This window comes from Electrophorus electricus, unplaced genomic scaffold, assembly GCF_041902795.1.
Source record: "Electrophorus electricus isolate QZ-2024a unplaced genomic scaffold, ASM4190279v1 Scaffold72, whole genome shotgun sequence".
NCBI classification, from domain to species: domain Eukaryota; kingdom Metazoa; phylum Chordata; class Actinopteri; order Gymnotiformes; family Gymnotidae; genus Electrophorus; species Electrophorus electricus.
In genome coordinates, this window is record NW_027658789.1 from 471562 (window position 1) to 485532 (window position 13971).

A 13971-nucleotide genomic window follows, 5' to 3' on the forward strand; every position below is an offset into this window, starting at 1 on the left:
AAGGCAGTAAATTAAATTGGGCTGAACTGGACAATAGTACCTGGCATGAAAAGTATGTCGTAGAGAGTAACAAAAAACTCAACCTCTCACCTCGCGCTCTGAAATGTCTCCGTCACTGTCTGTAGTGTCCTCTAGGATACTGCTGCCCTCACTAAAGTGTGTCACCCTGACCGGGTCAAACATCTCTTGAACATAATGGAAAATCAGCTTCAAGTGCTGCACTGAGCAAGAGTGCACTGTAAATGGCCAGATATAAATGGCAATGTCAGTAGTAAATTTATATATGCAGTCATGGAACAGGACCTAGCTGTAGAGCACAGCTTTAAGGTGCATATTATGATGTGCTCTTACCAATCATCCTCCTGGCTGTGTTTTGCTCTTTTGGCCAAATGTTTCTCTTCCAAAGCAGACAGACCAGACTTGCTGCATATTACTCCGTGCACTATAAATAAACCACATGTATAATGTCTTGTAAACAATGGAACAAGGGAAATTTGAATTGTGACTACTCTGTTAAAGGGGCGGATAAGGCAACCCACCCAAACCCCCCGAAAGCTGTTCTGTTATCTCTAAACATTAACATTAAATATTCACATCATAACTCGACCCCGTGCAGTAGGGCAAACTCACTCGCATGGGGGAAAGGATTACAGACTACCTGTACTGCTGCCGCAACTCTGCGGCCATTCCAACAACATCCACATACATTCCAGCAACATCCTATTATAGGACACAGTGGGCTTAAATACACCCATTTAATAGCATGTTGGACCTTCTTTGGCCTCCAGAACTGCAGCAATTCTTTCTGGCATAGTTTCCACTATGTGCTGAAAATACTCTGCAGGAATCTTGGTCCAATCTTCATAGGATATTTTCTCTGAAATTACATGGAGGGACTGACATGTTCTAAACTGCCTGTTATACTCTTACAGCCGCTTTGAAATACAAAAAAAACATATTTATCTTCCACTCCACTCAAGGATGGCCACACTTGGAATTTCCCTTGGCACATTTAAAACATTGTGTGAGCCAGATAGCTTCTGTTTTCAACCTTCCAATGCTCTGAGTATTAGTGTTCTATGCATATGAGATGCTTCAACACGTCCATGCGTGTTGTAAAGAAACACAGTGTAAGCAGTATTAATGAAAGTGCATCTCTACCTCAAACTCACCAGTGTAACAATTACAGTTTGTGAAATCTAATTTTAAATGGCGATCAGCCTTCTTAACAAATAAGCAGAACTCACCTTGTTAAGTGTTTGTGTTTGTTTGTTTGTGTGTGTGTGTGTGTGTGTGTGTGTGTAGTTTTAAGCATAGCAAGGCACTTCAGGGTTGCCAGGTGGAGCCTTCCTGAAGACCCTGATACTGAAACAGCATTAAAAGCTGCAATGGCACTGTAGTTGTATTTATCTGCACTAATACAGCTTTGAACTATTGCACTCTTACATACAGTAAGTTTCTATGTACCGGTGTACATTTCTGTGTACCTTTAGTAACTAAAGGGATTCTATTCTAATATTACAAGTGCTAGAAGTGCTGAAACTCAAAACAGTGAAGAAACCAGTGGAGCTTAATGACTGGTCAGATGAAGAGAGTGAAGTGAGGAGTTTCCTTCAGTGTCTGCCATGTCCCAGCTGAGGTGAGTGTGAAGCTTTTATTGGTACTATAGGAGTTGTGTTTAACTTTGAAACTGATGGTGTCACAGCCATTTGTGGCCGAGAGTCTAGAAGAGCATAATTGGCTGTACTCTTAGGGAGAGAGGGAATGGCATACGCTCTCTCCCCTGTCAATTACAGAGACACCGTGCAATCAAGGGCGTCTATAAGTTCACGCGTCAGAAGGGGGAGGAAAAGACTATTTTCTGAGTACTTAGAATAACATTCCGTATTTTTTGGAGAACATTTTCTAGAGTGTTTTCATGTAGAGAGAGAAATGAGTGGCTAAAATGTCAGAAGCTTTAAGGAGACAAATGGGGAATACTATAACAGCTCTTTCCATGTGTTAGTGACACCAGCGTTCCCTCTTTTCCCAGATGGTAAAAAAGAGCCCTGACTCTTGCAAACTTCATTTTTTTGTAGAACAAAGAGAAAGATGAATAACTCGCTTTATGGCCTTTTTCCACTCATGCATACCAAGTCCAGTATGCATCCAAACACTGTCAGAATAGTAGGAGTGCAGACTTTGAAAAATGGTCTTCTCATGTAAACTCAGCAGCTTTGTCCCTGGTTGTCTAGTGGTTAGGATTCGGCGCTTTCACCGCCGCGGCCCGGGTTCGATTCCCGGTCAGGGAAAAACCTCTTTTTATGCTCATATAAAACGACAGATTCTGCATTAAAACATAAAGTTTGTGTGAGTTGGAGTTGAGCCGACAGCCTAAGGATGACTTTTTTTTTAAGTTTTAACTTCTACTCTACCAACTGAGTTATTGAAAGCGACATGCAAGTAATCCCACATGTCCAAACACCAGTATGTTGGCAAGAAACACAGCCAGTTTTGGATGTTTCAATTGTTAAGTTCATTTGACACAAAGAAGAAAGATCGCATTGTATAAGTTGTTCAGCTACAAACAGATATATCTTTTGATGACATTTGGAATCATACTGGACTTTGTGTACATGAATGGAGAAAGGCCATAAATGGTTAGAATAACATTCAGTGCTTTTGGAGAAAAGTTTCGAGAGTTTTGTCATGTAGTGAGAGAAATGAGTGGCTGAAATATCAGGCATTAAAAGTGCAATTTGCACTCAGGGAAAGAAAATTGCTTTCATGTGGACCGCATTGAGATATCGATCTGCCTGTGAAACAAAACACCTCTTAAGAGGCTAGATTTGTGCTCTCAAGCTGCGATGGTGGTTTTCTCATGGCTTCTAAAAGAAGAGGCTGTGGTCAGGGTGGAGTGAGTCTTTGATAACCAAGATTGTTGTTGTTTTGGCCTTCGAATAGACAATGGCATTACCCAGTGTCAGGTCTTTCTCAGTAAACTGCAGAGAATGATATAGAGGGCAAGAAATGGTCAAGCACAGTTTTATTGGGTGTGTGTCTATAAAAAACACTACAGCTCTCTGATACATTTTTGGTTCAAGATTTAATCATCATGCAAATGATTGTGATTAATGCTTTGTCTGTTTAATTCAAATATTATACTATAAACCTAATATTTTAATAGGGTTGGCAACTTTCTAGATCCGATTACTACATGTGTGTGAAGTACAGGTGCTGTAGCTATACGGTATACAATTGTCCACAGTAGCCTAATTATAATATATACAACCAAAAATCCATCTAAAATAAACACCAGAAACTGCTCAATAGGTAGGATAACAGCAGAACAATTGTCCCGCCGTATAAGCAAAATGAGAGCCTGCTAAGGCCGCCAAGAGGGTGCCAAAGACCATGTATTTATTTCTATTTGTTTTTTACCTATGTTATGTCAGTGGCAGCTCAGATTTCTGCGTAGGCCCCAAACAGGCTTGGGCCAGCCCTGGTATCACAGTGTCGTGCACTGGAAAACCATCAAGCCTGTTGACTATGCTACCAGTGTTGTTCATGTAACTGTGCAAATAAACTGCAAACACAATTACTTTTAGAAGTATCATCCAGTTTCTTTTCACAATTGCCAAAATGTAATGAATCACAGCCAGTGTTCTAAAACAGACCTGGAATGTATTCCTGGTTGATGTGCCCTGTTTCTAGTTCCAAAAAAAAAAAAAAAAAAAAAAATTGGTGGATGAATTTTCAATGAAAGTGCTTCACTCAGCAGCCATTAATGATTCTTATATCCAGTATGAATAAATTGAAATTCCTATCCTTGTATCAGGTGCAGCAATTATGTGTAACAATTGTGAAGCAAAAAAGCAATAGCAACATTTTAATATAACAATATAGGTAATATAGAACTTGATCTAATGATATTAATTAGGCTATGCAAATAACACAACTACTTCGGTAGCAGATCATTCATGCCTGTTGAATAGGCAGTTTTCTGCTTTGCAGATACTTGAAATCTTTTACTAATCTTTCCCCAAATCCAGTAGGAGCTGCCTTTTACATTAACATGCCAGGATACACGCTGACTGGATGTTTAATCTTTCTAATGGGTAAGCTATATTCTTATAGTCAAGAAAGATATTTTTTAATTATTAATCAGTTAAGGAAGTCAAGCTATTGCATTTTGCTGAGATGAAGGAATATTGCATAACCCTGTACTGGCCAAATAATTAGATTTGATGTTCTATTTTTTAGATTAATCCCATAACTGAATTATTCACATGGTTTTATAGCCATGGTTAATACTTGCTGTCAAAATGCTGAGGTTCGTAAGAACCTCTTTCCTTCATAAGGAAGCTTCCTGTTTTTGAAACAGGTAGTTTCAGCATACTAGCTCTTACTGCTCTCTATCTGTTTAACAAATGTTTTGTTGGATTTAACTACTTTCTACCTGGAAACTGGCAACTTCCATGGAAAACTATTTTATCATCACAAACTATATCTAAGGAACTACCACAAACATAAGTAATGTTAACATTTTGCTTTTTCATCATGACTTATGTTCTGCTTCAGAGCACTGAATGCAGCATGTTTATTCTTCGTCATTAGTGGCAGTTTTATCTGTGAGAAGTGTAGATGAATTGCTAGTCTGACAGACAGTACGCATCCAGACAGCAAGGCGAAAGGGTGACGTTACGGCAAAGTAGACGAGCTTCCACCAGCTCATGGGACCACTACACATCCCCAACATTAAGTAACAAAATCCCAGAGACCTTCTGCCTGTACTGGCCAGACTTCAGATCAGAAGGTGAGAGAATACAGTCATGTGTTGTGTGGCTCAGATTGTTCACACAGTTAGTAACAGTCCAAACACTTTAATTATACTGTACAGCATGAGACCTGGAAATGTGTGTCTGTGTTTTTGTGTGTGTGTGTGTGTGTGTCTTCTCCCCAGGCTGAGCTCCAGCTTTGTACTGTCCATCATCAGAGAGATCTATCAGACTGGCTCTGCTCACTGTGTGTCCAGCTTGTTGAATTCAGCAGAGAACTGCATCAACCTGAACAGCAGAGAGCTGGACTCTGTCCACTGTGCTGCCCTGCGCTTCACCCTCCAGCACTGCACAGCAGTCTCTCTCAGCCTGCTTTTCACCTCCATACCAAAGGCGGAGCTGGAGAGCATTGAGCCACTGCTCTAACACGTCTCCCGTCTCAGGCTTGAACTTTTCTCACAATCAGAATTTTAACACAGAACTGGTCTGTTTAGGGAGTGTTATATAAACGTTTATGTACGTTTATGTGTTTTTCATGAGTTTCCTCAAAAGTCATTTTGTGCCAGCATCATTTAGGTTTTATTGAGACTCCTGTCAGGTAATCAGCAATATCCATGGATATTTACTTCAGAATAAAATTAAATTTAGGTGAAATATTTATATTAACCTGAAATTAACTGCCCTGCCACTGTCTGTGTGTGTTTTGTTTTCTCCGTGTTGACAGGCTGCTGTTGCTGAGGCTGCTCCACTGCTACAGTGTCTCTGAACTACAGCAGGGGGCAGCAGCAACAGATCTGCTCCTCGCTCTGCAGCACAGACTGGATTTCTCCTGCTGCTCTGCTCTGGACCTCACAGCAGACACACAGAAACACACACTGACTCTGAGCACTGAGGACTGCAGAGTCGTCTCCATGGTCATCCAGAGAGTGAGCTCTCACACACACACACACACAGCTCACTCTACACGGCTGTGAGGGCAACTCTTCCCCATTTTACACACAGTCACCCTTCAGTAAGCCACTGACTCAACACCACACAAACTAGGGAAGCATTCTGGAAAAGGGAAAAGAATTTTATCATTTGAAACAAAATGTGTGTAAATAGCATTAATGTTAGTAGTTATGTGAGTGTGTTAGTGTTTTGTGACTCTACATGTTGGAGAATGTTGAGTGTGTTCAGCAGCAATAAAGCCATGCTGCTCCAGTTCCTGTCTCTTCTCTGTGTGGGGACTGATGTGGAGTGTGTGAGACGCGCTGTGGCTCTCTCCCGGGCTCTGGGTAAGATGGTGATCCTCAGTCAGACCCGGCTGGACCAGCAGGCCTGTAGGTCACTGGCACTGTTTCTGGAACATTCTGAAGGGCTGTCAGAACTGGACCTTAGCCACTGTCAGCTCACTAACCACTGCCTGCAGATGCTGTTCGCACACCAGCACAAAGCCCACATCCTGGAGTGAGTGGACAAGCGGGAGGAGGGATGTGTAGAGAGTCTTGATTGTTGAGTGCACAGTGAGCACTAACATAGATATAACACATTTTACTCTTTTTCTCACAATTTAACACAAAATCCGGCAGGGTGACTGAACATAGAAGCTGTGCGTGTTCATTGTAAAGCATTGTATGTTCCTTGAAAGGCTCTATATAAATTTAACTTTGCTCATTCAGTCATATCCTGTGTTCCTTCAAGGACTTTATTTTTCAAAAGCAAACAGCAAAAAGCTTGATTTTCTTGGTGATTTTATTTGGAAATGACGACCTCTCTCACTGGCTGCCTGGATCACTGATCACTGCCTGTACTTGGCAGGATGGATCTCTGTGGTCTACAGAATATCCAGACTGCTTGTAGAAACACATGTTCTCATTAAAAAGAGAAATAAGGCATAACAGACTCATTATGATTTACAGTTTCATGCCTGATAGATAACAAGTCATGTGTACAAGAACTGAAAGAAATGATATTTTGTTTAAAATGTCAAAATGCATAATTATCTGGCCATTAATGACTCAGGTCCACTGACACAAATATACTATTTATTGCTTTGCTTATTCATTCATTTGCTAATTCAATCATTCGTTTATTAATTCATTCGTTCATTACTTTAATTCATTGATATATAAATCTACAGGTGTTTGTACTACTACACGGTGATTTAGTAGAGGGAGGTGTGTTTGGGAATCCTGAACAATGTGGTAATTATAATCCATCTAATTTCAACCTCAGTCACAATGACATCACTGATGTGTCAGCAAAGAGGATCTATGATACCTTCTCCACCAACAACAATATTCACACTGTGAGGTAACTGTGTGTGTGTGTGTTTAGGCATTTAAAATAAGGTTGTATTTATTTTAGTTTAAAATTTCAAATTTAAAAGCCTATTTTGATTTTATAGGCTCTTCAACAACAGAATTACAGGCATACAAATCTTCCTCTCAGACAAGTGCTTTGAAGTCTGGTGATGTTGATGTGTTGTTGGCACTGTAATGATGAGATTTGATTTTTCTAGATTATTGGGACTATCCAAATTATATTTTTGTTTTAAGTGAAAAAATGTAATGATTAAAAAACAAATTTTAGTTATCTTATACATTTTAAGATTACATATAAAAATCAAATACTCAAAATTTATTTATAAAGTACTTTTTAAAATTGTATTTTATTTTATTTTATTTTATTTACAACAGGTGCTATTACAAAGCAGCTTTTCAAATGTCCAAGTCCAAGCCCCCAGTAAGCAAGCCAAGGGTGACAGTGGCAAGGAAAAGCTCCCTAGAGCATGAGGAAGAAACGTCGAGAGGAACCAAGACTCAAAGGGGGTCCCATCCTCCTCTGGCTGTTTAAAGAGAGACATAAATTAAAAAATGAAATAAGCATTTAATGTTTAGTCCAACTTTCTGGAGGTTCTAGACTTGTGTGCATGTGTCCGAGACCCAAGTCGCAAGAGAACGTCCATTAAGGGCAACAGAGAGTAGCTGGTTGGGGAGGAGGTGGTGTGGGCTACAACAGGGGACATCAGGGGATGATGGGAGTAGCCAAGGCATCTGAGACAGGATGAGGCTCAGTAACATCACAACATCAGGGGTAGGTGTACCTCGGCAGAGTCCACTATCAGTCCAGTGTATTAGAGCAATGATGTTTGATTCCTACTCAAAGAACATGTGATATTTCCAACATTCACTTTAGGTATCAATGAAGTTGTGACATCAAGCAAAGGAGAACAGTGAGACATGAGTAGACAAGCACAAGTTGGACCTATTAGGGACAATGAAACAAAACCTGAAGACAAGAAAACAGAAATGAAAGCCTGAGTGAGCTGAACTGAACTGAATCAAACTCCTACCGCTATATGGACTTAGCTCTGTAATATAGTTGAAACTGTAAGTTGCTATAGATAAGCGTGTCTGCCAGATGTCTGCTCACATTAAGCAGTGCAGTTGTGCAGTGTGAACATGACATCTGTCTTTTACAGCAAAATCTAATTATTTTATTATTCTTTAAATGTCTTTAAATGTCTTCATGGTCTAGCAACTCATAATGGCATTAGCACTTGAAAGCAAAAAAACAGAAAAAAAAAACAAACCAACAGCAAAACAAAAACATCTCAAAACACACTTATTGCATTGAGTTCTGTTTAGATGACTTTTGATTTTATATTAACACATCTACTGTTATCTATTTACCTTTTCCTTTTATCATTATATATGTCATTTTATTTTTTATCCTTTGTGCAATTAGTCTCTTCTCAATGCGTTTTATTTTTTGTGTGCAGAGAGAAGGGGTAAGAAGATGCATATACAGAGGTCTGGACTAGCCGTGCTGTCAAAGGTTAGGGGAAATGAAATAAATAAATGTTCCAAAATGTTTTTTAAATAGTTTAGTATCCAACATTTTAAATTCTAACATTTATGGTTACCCCCAGCAGTGATCAGTGGTAGCTCAGTGGTTAAGATACTTGACATGTAGTCAGAAGCTTACCTGTTCCAGCCCTACTGCTGCCAAGTTGCCACTGTTGGTTCTCTGAGCAAGGCCCTTAACCCTCAATTGCTCAAGTTATACTCACTCGTAAGTCACTTTGGATATAAGTATCAGGTAAATGTATGATTGTGTTTTTTATAATCTTGTACACATAAATGTCATATTCAACCAGAATATGTAAAACACACTGTCAAATCGTGTTTATAAAAATACGTTTTAGTTGTAATTAATTTCTGTAGCTTCATGTCACTTATGCTGATATGGTTGTTGGCTCAGACAACAATGGCCACAAGAGGGAGACAAAGAGCTTCCCTAGTAATCAATGAAAACAGGCATACCCTGTAACTGTATGCTATACTATTCTTTTATTTTATATTTTTCCTTGATGTCCACTTACAATGTTTGCATGGCTTTATGTTCCAAAAATAATCATAATCTATTTTACACAAATATTTTCCAACCTGTTTATCTTGTAGAATTAAATAGGACATGTATTACATTACGAATAAAGAATTCTGCGCTGCATACACTTAGACATCGGTAATATAACTTGCAGTTATATAACTTCTAGTGAAAATCCTTGAAGCAGTCAACACCATCATCTGAGTAAGCTCCATTTAACCCTCTGAAGTTAAATAAAGAATTGCAGCTAAATGTGTGAACATTATCACGTGTCAGTTCATAACAAGTTAAGCTTCATAATAAGTCACGAAGTCAAGAAAATTCATACCTAAGCATTACCTTGTTTGATGTGTTTATTGATGTATTTGGGTATAACCAGGTCATTTGCCTGTTTTTATGTATTGATCTTTATTGCTCCAAAAAACTACTCACGTCTTCCAATGTTCTTGATCCCCACTTGTAAGAAATAGTAAATGGACTAATCCTAGTTGTGGATAAGTATAAGACTAAACAGCTGTGAACTAATTCCACACGAGGGGAGTCATCACTGGAAAGGTGTCCTGGTGCGAGGCGTGCAGTGGTCCCTGTCCTGCGAACACAGAGAGACACAGAGGCGAGATACCAGTTAAAAAGGTTTGAGAAAGTACATCCTCCACTGACAAGATTCTGTTGTTTAAATGTAAATGGAACAGGTCTGCTCCTTCTCTCAGCCAATATAGAAACAGCTAACCGCACTACAACAAGTACACAAGGTGTAATGAACTTGCTATGAGAATGATCTCAGTAAGTAACTCAAAAAGGAAAGGAGCTTCTCCTTCCTGTTTTCTTTGTTCTCTTCTTGTTAGTGTTTGTATTTGTTCTTTCAAAACACTCCTGCACTCATTCCTCACACTAAAACATGAACCTGGTGTTGTTTACACAGTGACTGGGTGTGAGGCATCTGATCCATGATTTCCCCCTGGGGTCACAGGTCTCGTTTGTCGCCTTTTTTTTCTCCTTAAGACAAAAACAAATTAAAATAAGAGCAGAAAAACTGAGCAGAAATAAACAACTATTAAAATTCTAGATGCACTGTGGAATGTTCAGAGAAAAACAAGACACTCCAGTCTCTATTGTATTTAATATGTGGTATTTAACTGTCAATATGGGGACATTACGACAAGGGAGTGTGCTCAGCTGACCTGTCTATGATTTTATTTTATTTTATTTTTTTAATCCTAGTCTTTGATTAAGTTAAGGAATTTTTCTTTCAAAGAAGAGAAAAGGGATGGAACATGTGAAACACAAACATAAAAATAGGTATGCATTTATCTAATAAACTGATGACTACGATTAGGTGAGACAAGTTTTAGGATATAATAATAAGTGTATTATTTCCATCACACTTTTCACCTGAGTCTCCTGTGTTTCTGGATAAAAGAAAGTAATATAACACAAGCAGTTATACAATTTCCGAAAGGCATATTATTTAGAAATAAAGAAGAACTTGGTTATTATTTGGTTATTAGGACACATGAGGAAAGCATTTTAGTTGCATTCATTTTGCCAAAGACATCCATGACTGAAACAAGCTTCCTGTCACCACTGACCACCCTCCTAGCGTTCATGTCTCCACGGTTTCCCTGTCTAGTGTCTTTATTTTGATTTACTCCCTTGTTGTGGTTCCATTCCTTCGTTTCGTTTTCTGCACCCCTCATAATTTGCACTTGTGTCTGGTTTAATGCTCATTTGACCATGTTTTTAAGCCCTGTTTTAGTTTAGTCTTGTTGCTATTTATTGTAAGTCCAGCTGCTGTTTGTTAATCGAGGCTTCCGTGCATGTGAATATAAGCCTGAATGTTTATCCTCGCCCCAATGTTATAGCCTGCATCCCTGGTTTGTCTTCGTGCGCTTTTCTTTACTTTAGTTTATCATGAATTCTCGGACACTCCATGTTAATAATTTGACCCTGGACTTTGGATTTGCCCCTAATAAATCTCACTCTTTTCCACACACTGCTCATCGTTACACTTCCCCAACCTACTATATTTACATTAAAACTCCGTCAACAGCAGTCTTTAACGTTGAGGGTTTTTTTAATCTGTGTAAAATTACATAATTTCTGCTGTTTCAGAAGTGAAGGATTTGCGTGCTCTAAATTTTCACCATGCCAATGCACAGAGGTTTTGGTATGGAGATTTTATCCCGATCTATAGGAGCAAGTGTGATGGACTATAACGTTGACGAGAAAGAAACCATCCGTTTCGCCGCCGTTTATGTCCATAGATGCTGCTATTACCAAAACTAGTACTGCGCTGATTCTTAGAGGACGGTTGATTTGACCGGATGTCGCAGCAGTACGGCCGACTACTCCTGATCATAACGTATTCATGACAACTCAGCCCTTTTTACGACTGAGGTGCTCACACGACAACGCGTGATCTTGCACCTTTTATGTGTTTTAAGAAAAACGCTCAGTGTTTTAAAGTGCAGCAGCGAATTTTGATCTAACGCGTTACTAAGCTCTGTGAGCAGAGTAATTTCTCCCATTGTGTTGAAATGAACAGGTGTCTGTTATTAGTTCAAGCATTGTATGTTCTTTGAAAGGCTCTATGTAAATGTAACTTTGCTCATTCAGTCATATCTTGTGTTCTGTCAAGGACATTTTTTTGAAAACAAACAGCAAAAAGCCTGACTTTCTTGGTGATTTTATTTCTCTTACTGGCTGCCTGGTTCACTGATCACTGCCTGTCCTTGGCAGGATGGATATTGTGTGTCTCTGAAAATGTATTAATATTATTAGTATGTGCCTAACGCTCCTCTCTATTCCAAAGCTGACCCGATTTCCATAATTCTCGTATTGCATAAGACATTTATTTCCATTATATGTTTTAGCATTCAGGTGGTCATTTTTCTTTTCAACAGTTATTGGCGTGATCCAATAGATCCAAAGTCAAACGAGTACGCACATCATGTGTTGAACCCATCCATAGTATTTTTCTGCTTATCTAATATGCCAATATTTTCTCGTAACCATCCCACCAAGTACGAAAAACACCCAAACCTAAATGCTTAGTAACTAAAGTAAAGCTTGTGTCAGTGTCTTAATTTATATTCTGCATTAGTTCATCAAATGGTTATTTATTGAGAGTGAGTCTGTATTTTGTATTTGAAAAAAAATAAAACTGTCAGCATTCAGCAGGTTTGTTGTCAGGTTTGAAGGCTGTGGTTGTGCTATTTTTCTGGCCTTTCTGGTCAACTAATTTCTGTACCCAGTCATTTCATCAAGGGAGGTGTGTTGCTATTGAAATGTCTAACTTCCTTCATCTAGGGAATTCATGACATACATTAGAATTACATTTATTATAGCTGCAGGTGGCAAGTAAAGGGTCCAATCATTTTATCACATCTGCACAACTTGGTTGCTGATGACATCCCATATAAAGTTCACCAGCCTTTGTGGTTGGTTTTGAGGTTTTGTTTCCAGGAATGTTGTATTTTGAAACCAATCTCTCAATTTTCTCTGCTGAATTGCTTTATATAAATATTATTTTTCTGATTCGACATGACTAAGAAATATAGTTTCCCCAGAAGGTCAGTTCACCCCAAATGTACTTGCATTCACAGTATGTTCATATACACCATTGAAGTTTGGTGATAATCTAACACTCTATGGCTAAGTTTTAGCCTATTAATAAAAATCCTGCTCTTGGGGATTGATAGTTAAATACACATATTTTTGATCATTATTTACAAGAAGATCTGCATTTTTTATATTTAAAAGGTATCTCTAGATCAAAAGGTCACTGACTTGTTTGAAAGGTGCATTTGCCCAACTAATTTAGGTATCAAAAATCAGGCTAAAAAAAGGTTTACGAAACGTATTGAACTTTTTTTATGAAATAGTCACAAAGTATTGCACTGTATAAACTGCATTTCTCATGCACAATTGGTACACAATGGGATTGACTCATTTTTCTGTTTTTAAATACCTTTTCATATGTCAGAGGGGCTCTGTTGGCAAAAATGTCCTATAATTCCCATGCTAGCTCAAAGTCCATAAATCAATACTCATGTCAAGTTTCATAAGAATTACTCAAAGAAGTCTTAATTTTTTTTCAGCTGTTTTGAATGAATCAGTACACCTTGGAAGGATCGATAGGTATGTAAGTGCCATATACCATACAAATATCAACATGTTTCAGTCTCATCAACATTTTGATACCAAATTTGGGAAGATTGGAGAAAGGTCCTACGACTAGTGTGTTACAGTTCATCAGCAACATAAAAAGTAGTAGGATATTTAAATTTAAAGTAATTTCTACAAGAATCAACGTTATAGAAGTCCACTGAAGCCAGTTCTATGATTAGCCCATTACCTGAAAAACATTAGCCAATGTTTGAGTCATCCTTAGGAATCCTTCAGCTTGCTTACAGAAGCAGTATGCAAAATTTCATCTTGATCAGAAGAGCAGTCATTGAGAAACAGTTATTTGCATATTATAATGCCCCATATTGACAAAACTGCTACATTTGGTAAGCTACCTCAAAGTCAATACTGGTATAAGTCTTTTAAATTTCATGAAATCTGAACATGTCCTTCAGGAGTGACAGCTAGTTAAAGTTAAAGTTAAAGCCTGACCTATGTACTACTAATTTGTACTACTAATATTAGACTGGAATAGGACAGCTGTATTTTTTATGTCAGGTTTTTGTTTAAATAATTATTGAGATTCAGACTCTTGCAAATATTTTGACACCAATTTCACTCAGATTGTGTGAAAATCCTAGGACTGGTTTGAAATTAGCAAAAAAATAAAAAAACAAACAAACAAAAAAGTGAAATCTAATGGGCAGAGCCT

At 38.3% G+C, this 13971-nt stretch overlaps 1 non-coding gene across 1 annotated transcript; it reads left to right on the top strand.

The window, feature by feature from the left end:
- Positions 1–2219: 2219 nt before the first annotated feature.
- Positions 2220–2291, top strand: trnae-uuc (transfer RNA glutamic acid (anticodon UUC)). The gene has a single exon. It is a non-coding gene; the product is annotated as a tRNA-Glu (tRNA).
- Positions 2292–13971: the final 11680 nt, after the last annotated feature.